The following is an 18,809-nucleotide window of genomic DNA, read 5'->3' on the forward strand; positions in this document are numbered from 1 at the left end:
AACAGTCCATAAAACCAAAAGACAACCGACAGAATGGGAGAAGATATTCGCAAATGACATATCAGATAAAGGGCTAGTATCCAAAATCTATAAAGAACAGATCAAACTCAATACCCAAAGAACAAATAATCCAATCAAGAAATGGGCAGAAGACATGAACAGACATTTTTCCAAAGAAGACATCCAAATGGCCAACAGACACCTGAAAAAGTGCTCAACATCGCTTGGCATCAGGGAAATCCAAATCAAAACCTCAATGAGATACCACCTCACACCCGTCAGAATGGCTAAAATTAAAAAGTCAGGAAAGACAGATGTTGGCGGGGATGCGGAGAAAGGGGAACCCTCCTACACCGTTGGTGGGAATGCAAGCTGGTGCAACCACTCTGGAAAACAGTATGGAGGTTCCTCAAACAGTTGAAAATAGAGCTACCATACGATCCAGCAATTGCACTACTGGGTATTTATCACAAAGATACAAATGTAGGTATCCGAAGGGGTACGTGCACCCCAACGTTTATAGCAGCAATGTCCACAATAGCCAAACAGTGGAAAGAACCAAGATGTCCATCGACAGATGAATGGATAAAGAAGATGTGGTTCATATATACAATGGAATATTATGCAGCCATCAAAAGGAATGAGATCTTGCCATCTGCAATGACGTGGATGGAACTGGAGGGTGTTATGCTGAGCGAAATAAGTCAATCAGAGAAAGACATGTATCATATGACCTCACTGATATGAGGAATTCTTAATCTCAGGAAACAAACTGAGGGTTGCTGGAGAGGGTTGGGGTGGGAGGGATGGGGTGGCTGGGTGATGGACATTGGGGAGGGTATGTGCTATGGTGAGCGCTGTGAATTGTGCAAGACTGTTGAATCACAGACCTGTACTTCTGAAACAAATAATGCAATATATGTTAAAAAAAAAAAAAGAAGGAGATAGCAGGAGGGAAAGAATGAAGGGGGCGAACTGGAGGGGGAGACGAACCATGAGAGACGATGGACTCTGAAAAACAAACTGAGGGTTCTAGAGGGGAGGGCGGTGGGGGGATGGGTCAGCCTGGTGATGGGTATTAAGGAGGGCACATTCTGCGTGGAGCACTGGGTGTTATGCACAAACAATGAATCATGGAACACTACACCAAAAACTAATGAGGTAATGTATGGTGATTAACAGAACAATAAAAAAATTTAAAGAGAAAAAAATACTATTTATTTCACAGTCAGAAATGCAAGGCAGAAGGAACTTGGGTATTACCTGATAAACCTCTCTTCATTTTAGACATTAAGAAAATGGGTGACCATGTGTCTAGGTCATATAATTAAAAATTGGCCAAAGCAGACTAGATTTTGGGTTTCCTGACTTCCAACACACAGTTCTTCTCCTTGACCACATGAGGCTTCCGTCTCATTTCCCCTTTTCCACCTTCTCCTCACTGGTGAGAGCTCAGGTCATATAAATATCATGTATCCTGCGAAGCCCACTTCAACACACCTACACAAACTGCCTGCTTCCTCTTCTGTTCCCCCACCCATCTTAGCCCCCTTTGTATCCCAAGAGACAAGTAGTGCCTGGCACATAGTAGGTGGTAAATAAACGTTTGCTGAATTAATAAAACTGCAAATACAGAATAGCAATCAAATTTCAAGCAACATCATTTAATTACTTCGCTATCAATATAGCTTTGAACAAAAGCACTCATTTGATATAAAGGTTGTGATAGGATTATTGATAGGATTATATTTTTTAAAACAAACATATAAAGATTTTCATTTTAAATATCAACAGTTAAATGTGATTTAGAATTAATGAATTCAATGTATTATCATTCGAAGAAAACTTTTTATAAGAATAAATTTAACTTTTACCTTTCAAAATGAAAATTAAACTGCTAAAATACTAAATGATCAGCAATTTAAATACAAATATAAATACCTGCTTTTCTGAAGTCCTAAGAAATACCATGTCCAATGGAATTCTTTGATTCTGCAGAGAGTAATATAAAACACTAATTATCTATATGCAAGTTTATAAAATAATACCATTCTATTACAAAGTAGAAATAGCTAGTAAAAACAACTAAAAAAAGTTATAATTAAAATTTATACTGAAGCAATTAACATTAATAATTTGTTTTAACAATTTGTATAATTTATATTTAAATTCATTTTTTAGTTGGATTTTTTTTTAAAGATTTTATTTATTTATTTGAGAGAGAGAGCATGAGAGAGAGCATGAGAGGGAAGAGGGTCAGAGGGAGAAGCAGACTCCCTGCCGAGCAGGGAGCCTGATGCGGGACTCGATCCCGGGACTCCAGGATCATGACCTGAGCCGAAGGCAGTTGCTTAACCAACTGAGCCACCCAGGCGCCCTTTAGTTGGACTTTTTAACGATTCTTTCCCGTTAACAAACCATGAAAACAGCATTTATGATGACTTGAAAACGTCTCCATTTCTGAAAAATGTTAAATATTGCCTTTTCTGTGGCCTCTTTAACTGAACTCATACATACAATATAGCAGTTTTTGCCCTATAATAAATTATGTCCTCCCTAGTAGACTAACCCTCGAGAGTGAGAATAGGATTCTTCCAAAGCCTAACACAAAACAAAACACATCATAAATAAAACACTTACTGAATGTTGAATAAATGAATAAATGTACAACTGAGCAGACAAAAAAGTCAACCCTATAAATTTGAGAGATATTCTTTTATAAAGCAGAAAAGGACAAAAACTCAAAGGGACTTACAGCATATAAACTTAGACAAGTATTTGCTATTCGTGCATTTATTTAATCATTACTAATAATTTTGTCAATTGGAAAAGCTGTATCAAACTAAAGGAAAAATATATAATAAGAACACAATTTCATGAAGTACTTATATTTTTGGAGACCTAAGTAAAGATTTACCCACACATGAAAAAGAAATGGATTACCTGTCAGTAAGCAAGCAATAAAAACAAATATAAGTCGTTAAAGGTGAAAACGATATGTTGTGGGATAAAGCTACCTTTTTCTAACATGAATAAAGAAAGGTCAATTATTAAGATCTAAAGAACTCTTAGGTCAAAAAAGAAATCACAACGGAAATTAGAAAATATTTTTAACTGAATGATAATAAAAACTCAACGCAGCAACGTGTGTGAAACCATTCTGCCAGAGCCAAAAGAAAATGTTAAGAGGAAAATATTCACAATTCAATGCATACAATATATAAAGGAAGCTAAAAATACGAGCTAAATATCCACTTGAAAGCAGGGACAGGGGGAGCCAATGAACCCCAAAGAAAGTACAAGGATGTAAGCAAATATAAACACAGAAATTAATGACCTAGAAAACAAGTATATAAATAGAAGTAATGACAAGCAAGAAAGTATTTTTTAAATACGCCCATTTCAGCGATAAGAAAAACTAAGGTGAGACTATAACTAACGAAAGGCAAGTTCTCTAAACGAAAACTATCAAACATTATTGAAAGAAGTTAAAAAAAACCTAAACACACAGAATACATCATCCTCCAAAATCAGAATCTAAAGATGTCATGTGCCCATCAACTGGTAATATGTATTTAACACAAACCCAATCAAAATCGTAACATGTTTTTTGAGAGGAATTGACAAGGTATTCCTAATATTTAGAGGGAAATGCCAAGGCCAAGAATGAACAAGACAAATGTGAGAAACGTGGAAGGTGGATTCTACAATATAACAAAACTAAAGTATTAAAGTAGAGCAATTAAGACAAGATGGTATTCCTCTAAGATAGATAATTATACCAATGGGAACAGAGAGACTCCAGAAGGGAGGCCCACATAAGAATGGACACTAGATTAATGAGAAAGGCGCTCCTGCAGACCAACGAGGACACTGTGGTCTTCTCAATAAACAGTCCTGAGAAACTAATTTATTAGGTATCTATAGGAGATGACAGGAGCTAATAAATACTAAAGCTCTGTATCAATCAAAACATAAGAATATATTCCAAATGATTTCTGCTTCTAAATGTCAAAGTCAAAACTATAAAGCCCTAAAAGATATTACAGATATTTTCACAACTTTTTGGCAGAGAGTAATTTCTTCCCCACCAACCCTAACAAGATTCCTCCTTCTCCACAAACAAAAATTTAAAAAACAAAACAAAAATCCCCAACTAACTCCAAATGAAAAGATTAATAAAGTGGACTTAATCAAAATTAGGAACATCTCTTCAACAAGGCACACCAGGGAGGAAAAAATAATTGCAACATATAACTAATAAGAAACTCCCAGCCAGAATACACAATGGCCCATAAACAGTTAAGAAAAGAAGGGATAACTTAGAAGAAAAATGGCAAGGGATTTTAACAGGCTCTTCCCAAATAAGAAAGATTCCCCAAATCCTATGAAAAGGTGTCCAACTTATTTTTCAAGAAAATGCACGTTAAAACCACAACTACTACATAAATATTGGAAATGCTAAGTTAAAAAGGCTGACAATGCCAAGTGTCAGCAAACATGTGAAGCAACAGGAACTCTTCCACACGCTCATTACAGTATAATTGGATACATTACCTTGCAAAAGCATTTGCAGTATCTACTGAAGTGGAACATCGCACAATCCAAAACCCAACAATTCCACTCTTTAGGTATATAAACACTAGCAATGTGTGCCAACTGAGTCAAGTATGACATGGAATTATCATTTCTAATAGGCAAGACTGATAAGCTACCCAAATATCCAGCAACAGTAGAATGGATAAAAGACATACTACGTAACAACAAAATGAATGAATTACGGCTACCCACAACAAAATGGGAGAATCTCACCAACAGTACCGGGTCCAAAAAAAAAAAAGAGCACTCACCTAAATATACCCCTCTACCCCATGGAGTTTTCTAGGCACCCATGTTGAAAAGCAATTAACCACAAATTTAAGGCTTTGTTTCTGAACTTTCAATTCTGAATTTTTGCGAGTTCTATGCTGTCTAGATTATTCTAACGTTGAATAAAGTTTTGAAATGGAAAAGTGTGAATACTAAAATTTTATTCATCTTTTTCAAAACTGTTTTTCACTATTCTGGGTCCCTTGTGTTTCCATATAATTTTAAAATCAGCTTGTCAATTTCTGCAAAAAAGTCAGCTGGGATGTTGAGAGGGATAGCCCAGAATATGTAGATCAATTTGGGGAGTACTGCCATTTTAACAATATTAATACTTCTAATCCATGATATATAGGATGTCTTTCCATTTACTTAGGTGTCCTTTAGTATATTTTGACACTGCTTTGTAGTTTTCAAAGTATGAGTGTTGCACTTTTGTTGCTTATTCTTAACAATTATTTTATTTATAAGTATTTTATTCTTTCTAATGTTATCATAATGGAATTTTTTTCTTAAAATAATCACTTGAGCCTTTGGGTGTGTCTATTTCTGGGTTCTCCACACCATTCCACTGATCTTTATTTCTTCTTACACACTGTGTTGGTAAATAAAGCTAGGTAGTATGCCTTAACATCAGGAAGTGACCCTTCTCACTCTATTCTCCTTATGAAGGCCGTTTTTGCCATTTTAGCCTTGACAAATTAGTTTTAGAATAAGCTTATTGTGTCTAAAAAAGTAAAAACAAAAAACAAAACTTCGGGGCACCTGGGTGGCTCAGTTGTTAAGCATCTGCCTTCGGCTCAGGTCATGCTCTCAGGGTCCTGGGATCGAGCCCCGCGTCAGGCTCCCTGCTCCATGGGGAGCCTGCTTCTCCCTCTCCCACTCCCCCTGCTTGTGTTCCCCCTCTCGCTGTCTCTCTCTGTCAAATAAATAAATAAAATCTCTTAAAAAAAAAAAAAACCTCGCTGGGAGATTTTAATGGGAACTGTATTAAACCTATATTCAGTTTTAGGAAAACTTCAATTTTATAGTGTCTTTGATTACTTTCACGAACACAGTTATTTTCAGCATACCTACGATTTTGTTTTCATTAGTACTGCCTATAAGAGTACTTCATTTTTAATTTCAGTTTCCACATGTTGGAAATGGGATTGGTATTTGAGTGGTGATCGTATAATTGGCCACTTCGCTGAACCTATTCATTATCATTAGTTCCAGGTTTTTCATCAGTTCCTTGGGATTGTCTATATACACAATCATGTCGTCTGCAAATGGGGACATTTTTAGTTCTTCCTTTCCAATCTGAATTCCTTTAATTTCCTTTACTTGCCTTATTCTATGTACCTAGAAATGTCAGTTAAATAACAGTGGTTAAGAACAAACATCCCTGACTTACTCCCAGCCTGAAAGGAGAGGCATTCAGAATTTCACTGTTAAGTATGATGTTGGCTCTATGTTTTTACAGATGCCCTTTAAATATAATTAAGGTAATTACCATCTAATCCAAACTGTGGATAGTTTTTATCATGAATGGGTGTTGGATGTAGTCACATGTTGATATGATCCTATAATTTTCTTTTAACCTGTTCATAGAGTGGATTACACTGGGTGATTTTAGAATGTCGGAATGGGCCTTAAGTACCTGGAATAACCTCCACATCATCATGATGTCGAATTTTCTATCTATATTGCGGATATCAACAGGCAATTATTTTCTTAAAGAATTTGTTTTGTGTCTCTATTCACAAGGGATATTTGTTTTCTCTTGTTGTGCTGTCTTTCTCTTGTGCTGACAGGAGGATAGTAACTGGACTCCTAACACGAGCCTGGGCAGTGTTCCATCCTCAACTATATTCTGGAAACTACTGTGTAAAAATGACACTAGTCTTCTTTAAAAGTCTCAAGGAATTCTTCATGGAAAACATCTGGACCTAGATATTTCCTTCCTGGAGATTTTAAATTGCTAACTCCATTTCCTTACTGTTTGTAGAACCATTCATACGATCTGTTTAATTCTGACCGAGTTTGGATAGTCTGTGGTTTGGGAAGAATCGGTCCATCTCATCTAAGCTGGGGTACAGCTGTCGGTGGCGTATTCCGCAATGACCCTTTCAATGGCTCGGGACCAGCGGTAATGTCCCCTCTGTCATCCCTGAGATTAGTGAATGCTTTTGCTTTCACTGATTTACTATCTTGTCTTCCTATTCTCTGTTTCACTGATCTGCTCTGATATTTATTTCCTTTCTTCTGCATGCATTGGTTTAATTCTGCTCTTCTTCTTCTAGTTTCCCGAGCGAGGAACTTGGATTATTAATTTGAGATCTTGAGTCGGCACTGACTGCTATGAAATTCCCTCTCAGCACTGCTTCTCCCTCTCCCTCTGCCCCTCCCCACCTCAGGCTCACTCTTTCGCTCTCAAATAAATGGATAAAATCTTGAAAAAAAAAAAAAGAAAGATGCAACCACTGGGGGGAACTGGGTGAAGGATAAGCAGGACCCCTCTATACTAAGTTTGCAATTTCCTGTAAAGCTATAATTATTTCAAAAGAAAAGGTTTTTTTTTTTTTAAGATTTTATTTACTGAGAGAGAGGGGGGAGTGAGAGAGCAGGAGCAGGGGAGAGGGGCATGGGGAGAGGGAGAAGCAGGCTCCTGATGTGGGACTGGATCCCAGAACCCTGGGATCATGACATGAGCTGAAAGTAGATGCTTAACCAACCGAGCCACCCAGGCGCCCCCAGAAAAGTTTTTTTTTTAAAATAAAACAAAGTAAAAGGATGAAAATTATATACCATGCAAATACTAATCAGAGACAGCTGGGAGAGAGAGAGAGAGCAAAAGAGAGAGACAAACCAAGAAACAAGTGTTAATAACAGAGGACAGACTGACGCTCACCAGAGGGAGGTGGGTGGGGGAGGGACACAGGTGAAGGGGATGAAGGAGGGCACTTGTGTTAAGCACAGGGTGACGTATGGAAACCTGAAGCTGATATAACGCCGCATGTCAACTAACTGGAATTAAAATAAAGAAATAAAAATAAAGAAAGCTGGTATCATTTTATTGAAGATAGACATTATGAGCCCACATAGAAGAAATATTATCAGATAAAGATCAATCCAACAGTAAGTTAGTAACCCTACACTCGCATCATCTAATAACATACTCTAAAATATATAAAGCAAAACTGACATAATTTAAAGCAGTAGACACATCCTCAAAGATGTTGAGACTCACACAAGTTTCTCAGTAACTGATAAGTAAACTTCGAATATGAATACAGAAGATTCAAACAAGACTATTAACAAATTAATCAAATAAATGGATTTGAATTTAATTAAAAGAGAACATTCATGATTTCAGAATAAAGCTTATCCCTGCTAATTTTGAAAATTAATCTGATTTATTCCCACTTGGATTTCTAATGCTTCTGAAACAAATCTTTCAGAAAATGAATAGTGTATGGTTCCTTTTCAGTGACCTAACTACAGGAAATGATTGAGTGGCTTTCACAAATAATTCTTCATTTAATGCTACATGTTTATTTGCATGCTTTTTCTTATAAATATTATTCAAATAACAGGTTAAATCCCACTCCCAGGAGTAGGCCAGGAGCTAAGCAAGACAGACAACACTGTAAGAAGAACTGAGTGTGCAGCCTGAGAGGAACTGAGCCTCCTCACTTGTATTGATAAAGGCTGCTGACTCGGGAGCTTGGGCATTAGAACTGGTTATGAAGATAAATTGTAGCATCCCAGTTCCCTGGGATCTTCAAAACACACACGCGCGCACACACACACACACACACACACACACATCCAGAGGCAGCAGGCTGGGTAAGTTTTGAGATCCCAGACTTTAACTTTTTTTTTTTTTTGTGATCAGTATAACTTTTCTTTCTTTCTTTCTTTTTTTTAATTAACATATAATGTATTATTTGTTTCAGAGGTATAGGTCTGTGATTCAACAGTCTTGCACAATTCACAGCGCTCACCATAGCACATACCTCCCTCCCCAATGTCCATCACCCAGCCACCCCATCCCTCCCACCCCGCACCACTCCAGCAACGCTCCCTTTGTTTCCTGAGGTTAAGAGTCTCTTAAGGTTTGTCTCCCTCTCTGGTTTCGTCTTGTTTCATTTTTCCCTCCCTTCCCCTATGATTCTCTGCCAGACTTTAACTTTTAAAACAACCAAATGAACAAATCAATCTGTGCACGCACAGATGTGTGTCTGATCTGGGAGCAACAAGGGAACGGGGCAGGGGGACAGGGAGGTTGGCGGGGCAGGGCTGTGATGCCTCTGGGCCGGCTACCCGTCCCTGTCTTTGCAGGCCACAGATGAAATGGGGACGAGGCTGGCAGACACTTCCTCCTACTCCATGAGCTGGGGCGTGACCCCACAGGGGTCCCCAGGAGAAGGGGCTGGGGATTGTGGGGGAAGGCCTCCGAAACCACCCAGACCACTGTCCCTGGTGGTCATTGACTGGATTGTGCTCCAGGAGCCGGAGCCCATGGAGGTCAAGCCCGAGGCTGAGAAGCTTGGGGCTGGGTGCCTGTGGGTGTGTGGGGAGGGGTCGGGGCTGGCCCCACAGGGAGGAGCCCCAGAGGCTGGTGAGGGTCCAGGAGAAAAGACTGGGCTCAGAGGGCCCAGCGGGTGGATGGCAGGCGGGGAGACGCCCCAGAGAGGGCTCCTTCCTGGCTGCGGCTTCTCTGGGAGGCCCTGGGCTGGGCTCTGTCTTGCAAAGGCCCATGGAGAGGAGCCATGGGCTGAGCTCTTCTTCTCCTCTCTCAGCTGCTCCACCATCTCAGGAGCTAGAGCCAGGCTCCACCTGTGTCCCTAACTCGTGTGAGGAGCCAGGTGCAGGGGCAGAATCCATGCCACCTTCCATGGGGCTCTGGAAACACAGGAACTGTCACTTAGCTCGGAGGCATCACAGCCCTGCCCGATGTCCTCACTGTCCCCCTGCCCAGCCCCCCTGCTGCTCCCAGATCAGACACACACCTGTGCGTGCACAGCCCAGAGTCTCCCAGAGATGCCCCAGGTAGGAAGGAGACCTCCCTGGGACGTCTCCCGGACTGCAGTCCACCCACTGGACGCTCGGAGCCCAGTCTTTCCTCCAGGCCCCACACCAGCCTCCGGGGCTCCTCTCTGTGGGACCAGCCCTGACCCTTCCCCCCACACCCTCAGGCACCCAGCCCCGGTGTTCTCACCCTCAGGCTCGGCCACTGTGGGCTCTGCGTGCTCCAGCTGGGTCAGCAGAAGGTGGGCTTGGTGCTCCAGGTCGGAACAGGGCATGTGGAGCTGCACATGGGCCACCAGCTGCTTGAGGCAGGGAACGTCTTTGGCTGACAGAAGTCCTCCGAGTCTAGTCCAGCCATGTGCCCAGAACGGAGGAGATGGCCCTGGAGGTAGGTGGGCAAGAAACAAAGTCAGTGGCCGGGCCTGCCCTTCCACACACCCCCTGGGGCAGCCTTGGGGATGCTCCATCCAGAGGTCAGGCCCCCCCAGCCCACCCACACTGGACATCCAGGCAGGGGCAGGTGTGGCCAGCAGGTGCGGGGGGCCGGCAATCTGCATGAGAGGGAGCCCTCCATCACGGGTGTGAGCACCCCTGCCTTCCTCAGGGGAGCGTGCCCCACGCCTCTATCTGTCTGTGGTCCCTCCTGTTGAACTGGAAACCCAAGGAGGGGGTGGTGTGGGTGCAGTGTCTGCTCTGTCCCAGCGCTGGGGAATCACAGAGGAACTGCAGAAGTCTGTGAGGGAAGAGGGAACCCAGCGGGTCCTGGGTTGGGGCTTGCTGCGCGGAGCCCACTGGCTCTAGCTCTGCAGGGGGAGCGAGCGCCTGCTCCGTGTCCGGGGAACACCCGCAGCTGACTGTGGAGCTGGGCCAGCTCGGATTTTGCAGTGGCTCTAGCTCTGGAGTTGGTGATGGAGCCGTAGTTCCAGCGGGCTTACTCACACTGGGGCGCACTTGGCTCCAGCTCCCGGGCTCCCAAGCTCCCAGCAGTGGCACCGCAACAGAAGATCAAATGCCTCGAGCTGCGGAGCGGGCTTTGGGCCTGTAGCTGCTCCTGCATCCACGTCGACGGTATAGTGGTGACCAACCCCGCTGCAGTGGCCAGTCCGCCATCTGGAGATGGTGCCCAAGCAGTGAGGACGCACGGTCCCTGCTCGCGTGGGGCTGGCCGGAGTAGAGGTCAAATGAGGACTTCACGACCCAGGGGAGTGTCTCTGATCAGGTGGGATCAGGTGCCGGGAGCAGCGGTTCAGGCCCTTGCCCCTGTCGGGCACCTCAGGACCGACCTGTATGGGGCACGAGGTGAAGGGCATGCAGGATCCTTGGGCTGAATCCCCCCGTAGCCATGACCCCCATGTAGCCGGTCCCGTCACCGCCCCGAGTTTTGTCATCCATGAAATGGACAGGGGAGGAAAGCCGTTCGTGGGTTCAAGAGCCTTATCCAAGTGCGGAACCGGATCTAGATCATCTCTGGAGGGGGATTCAGCTCTAGCAGCTGCCCCAGAGCTCGAGGCAGGTCCAACAGCGATGCGAGCCGCAGCTCCCGAGACTGGGGCAGCTGCAGCTTCAGCTCTCGCGCCAGCTCTGGGATCAGAGCCCGGTGTGCAGCCTGAGCAGCTCCGACACCAGCTACGGAACTCGCCAGCCAAGGGCCAGCACCTTCATCATCACACCCTCGCCATCGTGCGCGAGGTCAGGAGAGGGGCTGGGGACCGAGAGGGTCCCTCCTGGGCAGGTCACCCCGTGTGCTTTGGTCACTCCATTCAGAGCTCGCCCTCCCCACCCCTCCCACAGGTCACAGCCCCGGGCGTCCCCACCCCTGCTTCCCAAACAAGGCTCAAGGTGGACAAGCAGACCATGGATGTTGGAATTCGAGACTTGTACCCTAAACACTGTATACGTGTTGACCCACAAACTCCCCTTTATGGATTCTGTTGCAAATAGGGGATTATGGACACGGGTCTTCCCTTCAACAAGCTGGGATTGGGCTGCCCACAGTAGGTGATGGGTGCACCTGCAGGCTGGGATGGGTGCTGCGCACTGTCCTCCCAGACAGGGGTGCCGTCACCCTTTCCTCCAGGGGACCTCCGCTTCCTCACGTTCTCCCCAGGGCTGCTGGTCCCCAGACCAGACACCTGCCCGTCTGAGGGTGACCAGCGCTGCCTCCATAGAGTTTTTTGTTTTTGCCAGAGTCCTTACCTGCTAGCTCCGCTTCTTTGACTCCCCCCGTGCCTGTCCCCACTTGGACTTGCATGCGTGTGGTCTCTCCCTGTGGAACCCAGTGACTTGGAGCATGGTTTGGACCAGAGTCCGCTGAAACCTTTCTCTGGCCTTGGGTTGTGAGCAATGCATTGCCTTTTGGGGTGTGTCTTCCAGCTTTCTGCATTTCCCTGGTTTCTGTGTGGGCCACAGGAGGAACCAGCCCTGTCCTGTCTGGGGTCAGGCTGAGGTGTCCCAGCAGGAACAGGGGTCTCGGCCCCAAGATTGTGCCCAGAATTCCTAAAGTGGCCTCTCTGATTACGTCTGATCTGTAACCCCCAGGCATTTCAATATTGAATAAGGGAAATTCTGTGTCCAATAAATACAGAAGAAAACGAGTTCCCTTTGAAAATAGGGGGGCAGACGCAAAAGCCCCTGTTGCGTGATTCCACGTACAGGAAACACCCAGGAAAGGAACAGAGAGAGAAAGCAGCTTAGGGGTCGCCAGGGGCTGGGCTCGGGGAGAAATGGGCAGGGAGGCCTTCTGGTTCAGGGTGTCCTTTGCGGAAGCAGATATTGTGCAGCAATGTTCTGTGGTGCGGTGGCACAGCATTGGGAATATAATTAATGCTGCAGACTTGTCCAACAGAAAACAATTAATTTTATTTAAAATAAATAATAAACAGCGTAGAGGATAAGGAAAGATAATATAACAGTTAATATGTACCAGAGAGAAAGAACACAGGGGGAGGGGATGAAACAATCTGGCGGGGCATCAGGGTCGGGTGATGGAAATAAGGGGAATTGTACAAGGGGCTCTCCCCACGAGGATGTGGGCTCTGGCTGTGGTTCTGGGAGCCCTGCAGGAACAGGAGGAGGGGCAGGGCCAGATGCAAGAGCAGAGCCAGATACAAGAGCAGGGACAGGGTCCGGATGCACGGTAGGAGCTGGGTCATGGGCAAGTACAGGAGCACAGGCAGGGCCAAGGGAAGGGCCCGCGGTGCTGGAAAGCAGGGGAAAGGGCATCGGCTCTGCCAGGGGCAGGGGCAGGAACAGGGACCCAGGCAGGGGAAGGGGCATAGGCTCTTGCAGGGGCAGGGACAGGGACAGGGACCCAGGTAGGGGAAAGGGCATTGGCTCTGGCAGGGGCAGGGGCAGGAACGGGGACCCAGGCAGGGGAAGGGGCATCGGCTCTGGCAGGGGCAGGGGCAGGAACGGGGACCCAGGCAGGGGAAAGGGCATTGGCTCTGGCAGGGGCAGGGGCAGGAGCAGGGACACAGGCAGGGGAATGGGCATAGGCTCTGGCAGGGGCACGGACAGGGACACAGGTAGAGGAACGGACAGGTGCAGGGGCAGGAGGTGGGTCATGGGCAGGAATGGGTGCACATGCAGGGGCAGGGAAACGGGTAGGGAAAGGGGAAGGAGCTGGGTCAGAGGCAAGCACCGGAGCACAGGGAGGGGCAGGGGAATGGACAGTTGCAGGGGCAGAAGCCGGGACAGGGGCAAGAACAGGAATACAGGCAGGGGCAGGGGAAGGGGCAGGATCCAGGGCAGGAGCTGGGTCAGGGGCAAGAACAGGTGCACACGTCGGGGAAGGGGCAGGTGCAGGGGCAGAAGCCGGGACAGGGGCAAGAACAGGAATAGAGCCAGGGGCAGGGGAAGGGGCAGGATCCAGCGCAGGAGCTGGGTCAGGGGCAAGAACAGGTGCACACGTCGGGGAAGGGGCAGGGGCAGGGGCAGAACCCGGGTCAGGGGCAAGAATCGGAGCACAGACCGGGGCAAGGGAAGGGGCAGGCTCCAGGCCAGGGGCTGGGTCAGGATCCGGAGCAGGGGCAAGAACAGGTGCACAGGCAGGTGCTGGGGAAGTGGCAGCTGCAGGGGCACGAGTAGGGGCAAGGGAAGGGCCATCGGCTCTAGCAGGGGCACGGGCAGGGGCAGGGACATGAGTGGGGGCAAGATTTGGGTCAGAGGCGAAAACAGGGACACAGGCATGGGCAGGGGAAGGGGCAGGACTTGGGTCAGGGGCCAGAACAGGAGCACAAGCAGGGGAAGGGGAAGGGGCAGGTGCAAGGGGAGGGACAGGGTCTGCAGCAGTGGCACATACAGGAACCCAGGTAGTATCTGGGTCAGGGGCAGGGACAGGGGCACTGGCAGGGGTAGGGACGGGTCAGGATCCAGGGCAGGAGCGGGGTCTGGGCAAGGAGCAGGGCCACAGTTCGGGGCAGGCACAGGGGCCCTGGCTCCGGCAGGAACAGTGGCAGGAACAGGGGCAGGCTCTCTGGGCACAGGTTCTCGAGCAGGCCCTTCCTGGTCGGCGTCAGGCTCTCCGTGGGCAGGTGCCGGGTCAACTGCCGGCTCCTGGGCTGCTGCTGAAGTCTCTGCAGGCACCACCCCTCCCTGCAGAGCTGCTGATGGAGTTGGAGCCGGCTCTAGCTCCTTAGGTCGTGGAACATCTGTGAGAGGAGAAAAGCTCACCCCCGTGCCTGCTCTCTGTGGGTATTTGCAAGACAGAGCCCAGCCCAGAGCCTCCCAGAGAAGCCGCAGCCAGGAAGGAGCCCTCCCCGGGACGTCTCCCCGACTGCAGTCCACCCGCTGGGTGCTCTGCACAGAGTCTTTCTCCTGGCCCCACACCAGCCTCTCGGGGCTCCTCCCTGTGGGGCCGGCCCCGACCCGTGCCCACACACCCACAGGCACCCCGCTCCAGGCTTCTCAGCCTCGAGCTCGGTCTCCGTGGGCTCCATTCCTGGAGCACAATCCAGTCAATGACCACCAGGGACAGTGGTCTGGGTGGTGTCGGAGGCCTTCCCCCGCAATCCCCAGCACCTGCTCCTGGGGACCCCTGTGGGGTCATGCCCCAGATCCCGGAAACGTCACGGCTGTCCGCCAGCCTCCTCCCGATTTCATCCGTGGTCTGCAAAGACAGGGACGGGTAGCCGGCCCAGAGGCATCACAGCCCTGCCCAGCCAGCCTCCCTGTCCCCCTGCCCTGTCCCCCTCCTGCTCCCAGATCAGACACATCTCTGCGTGCCCAGCCCTGCACGCGGTACGGTGACCCCCGCTCCAGGGCAATTGGGATAAACCCAGGGCAGAAGCTCGCATCCGCACACACCCCGTCCCACCCAGCCACCCTTGACCTTGAACAAGACCTGCCCACTGGGTATCTGACCCCTCATCAGCCTGCTCTTGAATGGGTTTGCCCCACCCTACGTGACCCCTCTTCACACACACACACACACACACACACACACACACACACACACACTGGTGGGGACCTGGGGCTGCCCCACCCTACGTGACCCCTCTTCACACACACACACACACACACACACACACACACACACACACACACACACACACTGGTGGGGACCTGGGGCTGCAGAGGTGGATTAGACCCTGTGGGGCTGGGTGGCCGGCTCTGGGACTCCTGGTGTCACCTTGTGGTCTTTCCGACCAAACGGCCAGAGGCGGTGGGGAGCCCTGAAAGGACATCTTGAGACAGCATTTGCTGGGCGCGCTTTCTTCCGTCGGCAACCTCCGGATCTGGGAATGCAACAAGTGAACATCTTGGTTTCACTATCTGCAATGTAATGAGCTGGGCCGGGGGCTGTCTCTGGAATGTGGGTTCCTGGTTACCTGGGTTCCAAATTCTGATGGGCTCTGTTGTCAGGGAAGTGAGGTCACCATGGCCGGGGTCCCCTCACCCAACTTCCTCCTCAGACAAGAGCCCCACCCGCGAGGGCCCCTCCCCCAGCTGTTCAATGCTGACCCCCCCCATGCCCCATCTATACAGTGACACCCTCACACCCCACCCCACCCACAGCCCACACAAGGCCTGGGTGCAGCCCTTGTGTGAGGACACAGAGCTGGGTTCAGCCTGGGCTCCTGCGCGTGCCCAGGGCTGTGACCCTCGACAGACCCTGTGCAGGCCCTTCTGCACTTGGGCTTTGGCCCCTCGACATGCTTCACTTAGCCGCTGAGGCAGAAATGCAGTCCTGTGCTGAGCCCTTCCTCCCAGCCTGCTGTGGCCTCGCCTGCTGTGGCCTCGGCGTGGCCGTGAGACGAGCAGGACGTGGCCGCCCTCGGTGGGAGGGGGACAATGGCAGCAGAGCCGGCGCGAACCAGTCATGGACAGTCACCCCCCAAGGCGGGCGCAAGCTGCGGAGACCCCCGCCGCCCAGCAGGGCCGGCCTGAGCCACCTGACCCCACGCTGCCCAGACGGGAAAGCTAAGTCCATTCGTGTCGGTTCATAGCACAGAGATCCTGTGGGTGGTCCTTACGTGGCAGTAGCTGACTGATGCCATTCTACTGTGTTCTCCTCAGGTGGCCCTGACCGCACCAGCGAATTGCATCGCCAACTACATACTGGTGACTCCACGAGTCCGGCTCCCACATCTCTCTGTCCTCTGAACTCCAGCCCCTCACGTGGCATCTCCGTTTGGGGGTCCTGGGCTCCAAGCTCAGGCCCCGAGCCTGCCTGGGGCTCCCTGTCCTCGGACTGAACCTCCCTCCACGGCCTGTGCTCTCCCCCCCTCACCCTTCCCTCTGCTTCCAGCACTCTGGGGTTTTTCACAAGTGGTCTCCTCTTCCGCGGAAGCCCACCCAACTTCCCTAACTACCTCTGTGCTTCAGCTCTCTTCTGAATGTCCCTTCCTCCGAGAAGCCCTCCCTGACCCCTCCTGCTCCACCCGGCGTGAGTCAGACCTGCCGTTGTTTTGCACTCTCTCCAGACACTCTTCCCCGATCTTGTGTGTTGTGTTCTGGGATCTCTCACCTGCTCAGGAAGGGCCAGACGGGCACACAGGGAGGATGGCCTGCAGAGATGGGGGCAGTTTTGGGGGACGCACCAGCCCTCGAGGAGCACCCATGGCCACCAGCAAACCACCAGGTGCCGGGGCAGAGGAAGCGGCAGTCTCCATCCCAGCCTCAGAAGAACCAGCCCTGGCTTGTGAGCCTTCGGGTGGACGGGAGCGGCACTCCTGTGGCCACCTCCGGCAGCCACTGGGCACCGCTGTTCAGCTCAGCACAATTCTGATGAAAACTCCATTGTTTATTCCTCGTGCAATGAGACTTTGGGGTCTTTGTTTCCAGGTCTGGGATCACTCTTGGGTGTCGTCCAGATATTTTAGCGTCTCGTCTAGGAGCCCTCATTGTAGTGGACTCTTCTTAAATCCTCGTCGGAGACACGGGTGCGGAATGTCCTTTAATTCCCTCTGATGTGTCCACGCTGAGCGAGCTCTTCAGCAGTCTTCTCGAGCCTGGGCTGGTGTGTGCAAGGCGGCCATCCGTCTTGGAGCACAGTGTCCTCAGCTTCTGCTTGCCACCACACCCTCCAGATGACCAGCGACCCTGTCCCACTGTGTCTGAGTCACGTTGGTGTCCCAGTTTCCCTCGGGAGCCAGCGCTGGAGGGCTGCATTTGTATTTCCCCTTCTCACCTCGGAGCCTGGGAAGGTGGGGTGGGGCTGAGGACACAGCGCAGATCAGCTGAGGCTGTGTGCAGGTGTCTCTACAGAATCTGAGCGCTTTAGTGATGTGCCACCCTGAGGTCAGCAGGGCCAAAGCCAGGGGAAATGTCATCATCTGCCTGGAGACGGGAAGGGGTGAGGGGCTGATGGAGGACCCTAAGAGTGAGCAAGAGGAGCATCGAGCCGAGGATACTGGGCTTCTGGGGGACACTGCTCCCTGATGGAGCGGAGGGGAGGTGACATTCTGAGCGGAAAGAACCTGGGTGAACTGAGTGGGGGGGGGGGAGTAAGGAATAGGAATTCCAGGACTGAGCGAGGCAGGAGGGCAGGTGATTCCACCCTCAGGGGTGCTTCCCTCCCTGAGTCTCAGCTTCCTCACCCGTGGAAGGAGGAGCACGCTAGCACCTATGGCAGGTGCCCTGCTGACTAGAAAGAAACCTCTGCCACGTGGCCGGCCATGTACTAGCTGGAGAGGAGGGGGCTATCGCGGGCATCCCGCCGGCCCTCAGAATGTCCCTTCCAGCCCCCCTGGCGGGGACGCAGTGTGGCGGCCCAGCCATCCTAGGGCACAGCCCTGGTGGCACCAAGGAGCGCTCAGCCAGCTTCCAGCAGGGGGCGAAGGGACCCCGGGGCCAAGGCGGTGAATGAGGTGCTCCACCTTGGGCGGGGTGGCCAGGCTGCCAGGGCCTCCTGCTGCTCCGGGCGGGGCCGCGGCTCTGTCCGGGCCCGGGTTCCGTCCGGACGTTGGGCTGGCCGAGCAGGGGACCCGGCTTGGGGAGCGGGACTGGGGACCCAGGCTGGTGCTCACGGGCAGGTCCCGGAAACCCCGTCTCTCCACCCGGCGGGGTCCTCAGGCCCCCAGAGATTTCCTCTCCGGACCCTGGTTCTCGCTCCCCTCGCTCCATCGGGCGTTGGGGAGTCGGGTCCCCCGGAGCCGTCCCAGTCCGACCCCGGGAAGCCGCGGCGCAAGGTCGCAAGTTCGCGGAGGGGCTGGGGTGCAGGCAGCGCCAAGAGTACGCGAGGAGGTCTCCGCGGGACCCGGGGCCATGGCTGAACTGCCCCAGAGTCAGGCCGCTGAGGGGCGGTCCCCGGGTCCCCTGGCAGGAGGGGCCGCGGCAGGGACGACGAGCAGCGCGCCCGAGGGCCTGCAGGGGGCGCCCCCATCCGCAGGGTGCAACGGGAGGTCCGGAGCTTCCTGGGACCGGTGTGCTGGGAGCCGGGAGACCGGGAAGCCGCGGGCGCCCCTGGGGTCAGCGGTCCTGGTCCC

The 18,809-nt window shown here is 50.6% G+C and overlaps 1 protein-coding gene across 1 annotated transcript in view; it reads right to left on the minus strand.

Annotated features, from left to right (window-relative positions):
* Positions 1 to 1,975: 1,975 nt before the first annotated feature.
* The window catches only part of LOC148162029 (putative phospholipid-transporting ATPase IIB), a 240,837-nt gene continuing 224,003 nt past the window's right edge, over positions 1,976 to 18,809 (minus strand). The window contains exon 10 of the mRNA XM_088020425.1: positions 1,976 to 1,992. The gene's annotated coding sequence lies outside the window, so the exon portion shown is untranslated. The remainder of the gene's footprint in view (positions 1,993 to 18,809) is intronic.

The sequence above is a fragment of the Eumetopias jubatus genome, unplaced genomic scaffold, assembly GCF_037043125.1.
Source record: "Eumetopias jubatus isolate StellerSeaLion01/CBP00866 unplaced genomic scaffold, mEumJub1_p1.0 scaffold_26, whole genome shotgun sequence".
In the NCBI taxonomy this organism is placed as follows: Eukaryota; Metazoa; Chordata; class Mammalia; order Carnivora; family Otariidae; genus Eumetopias; species Eumetopias jubatus.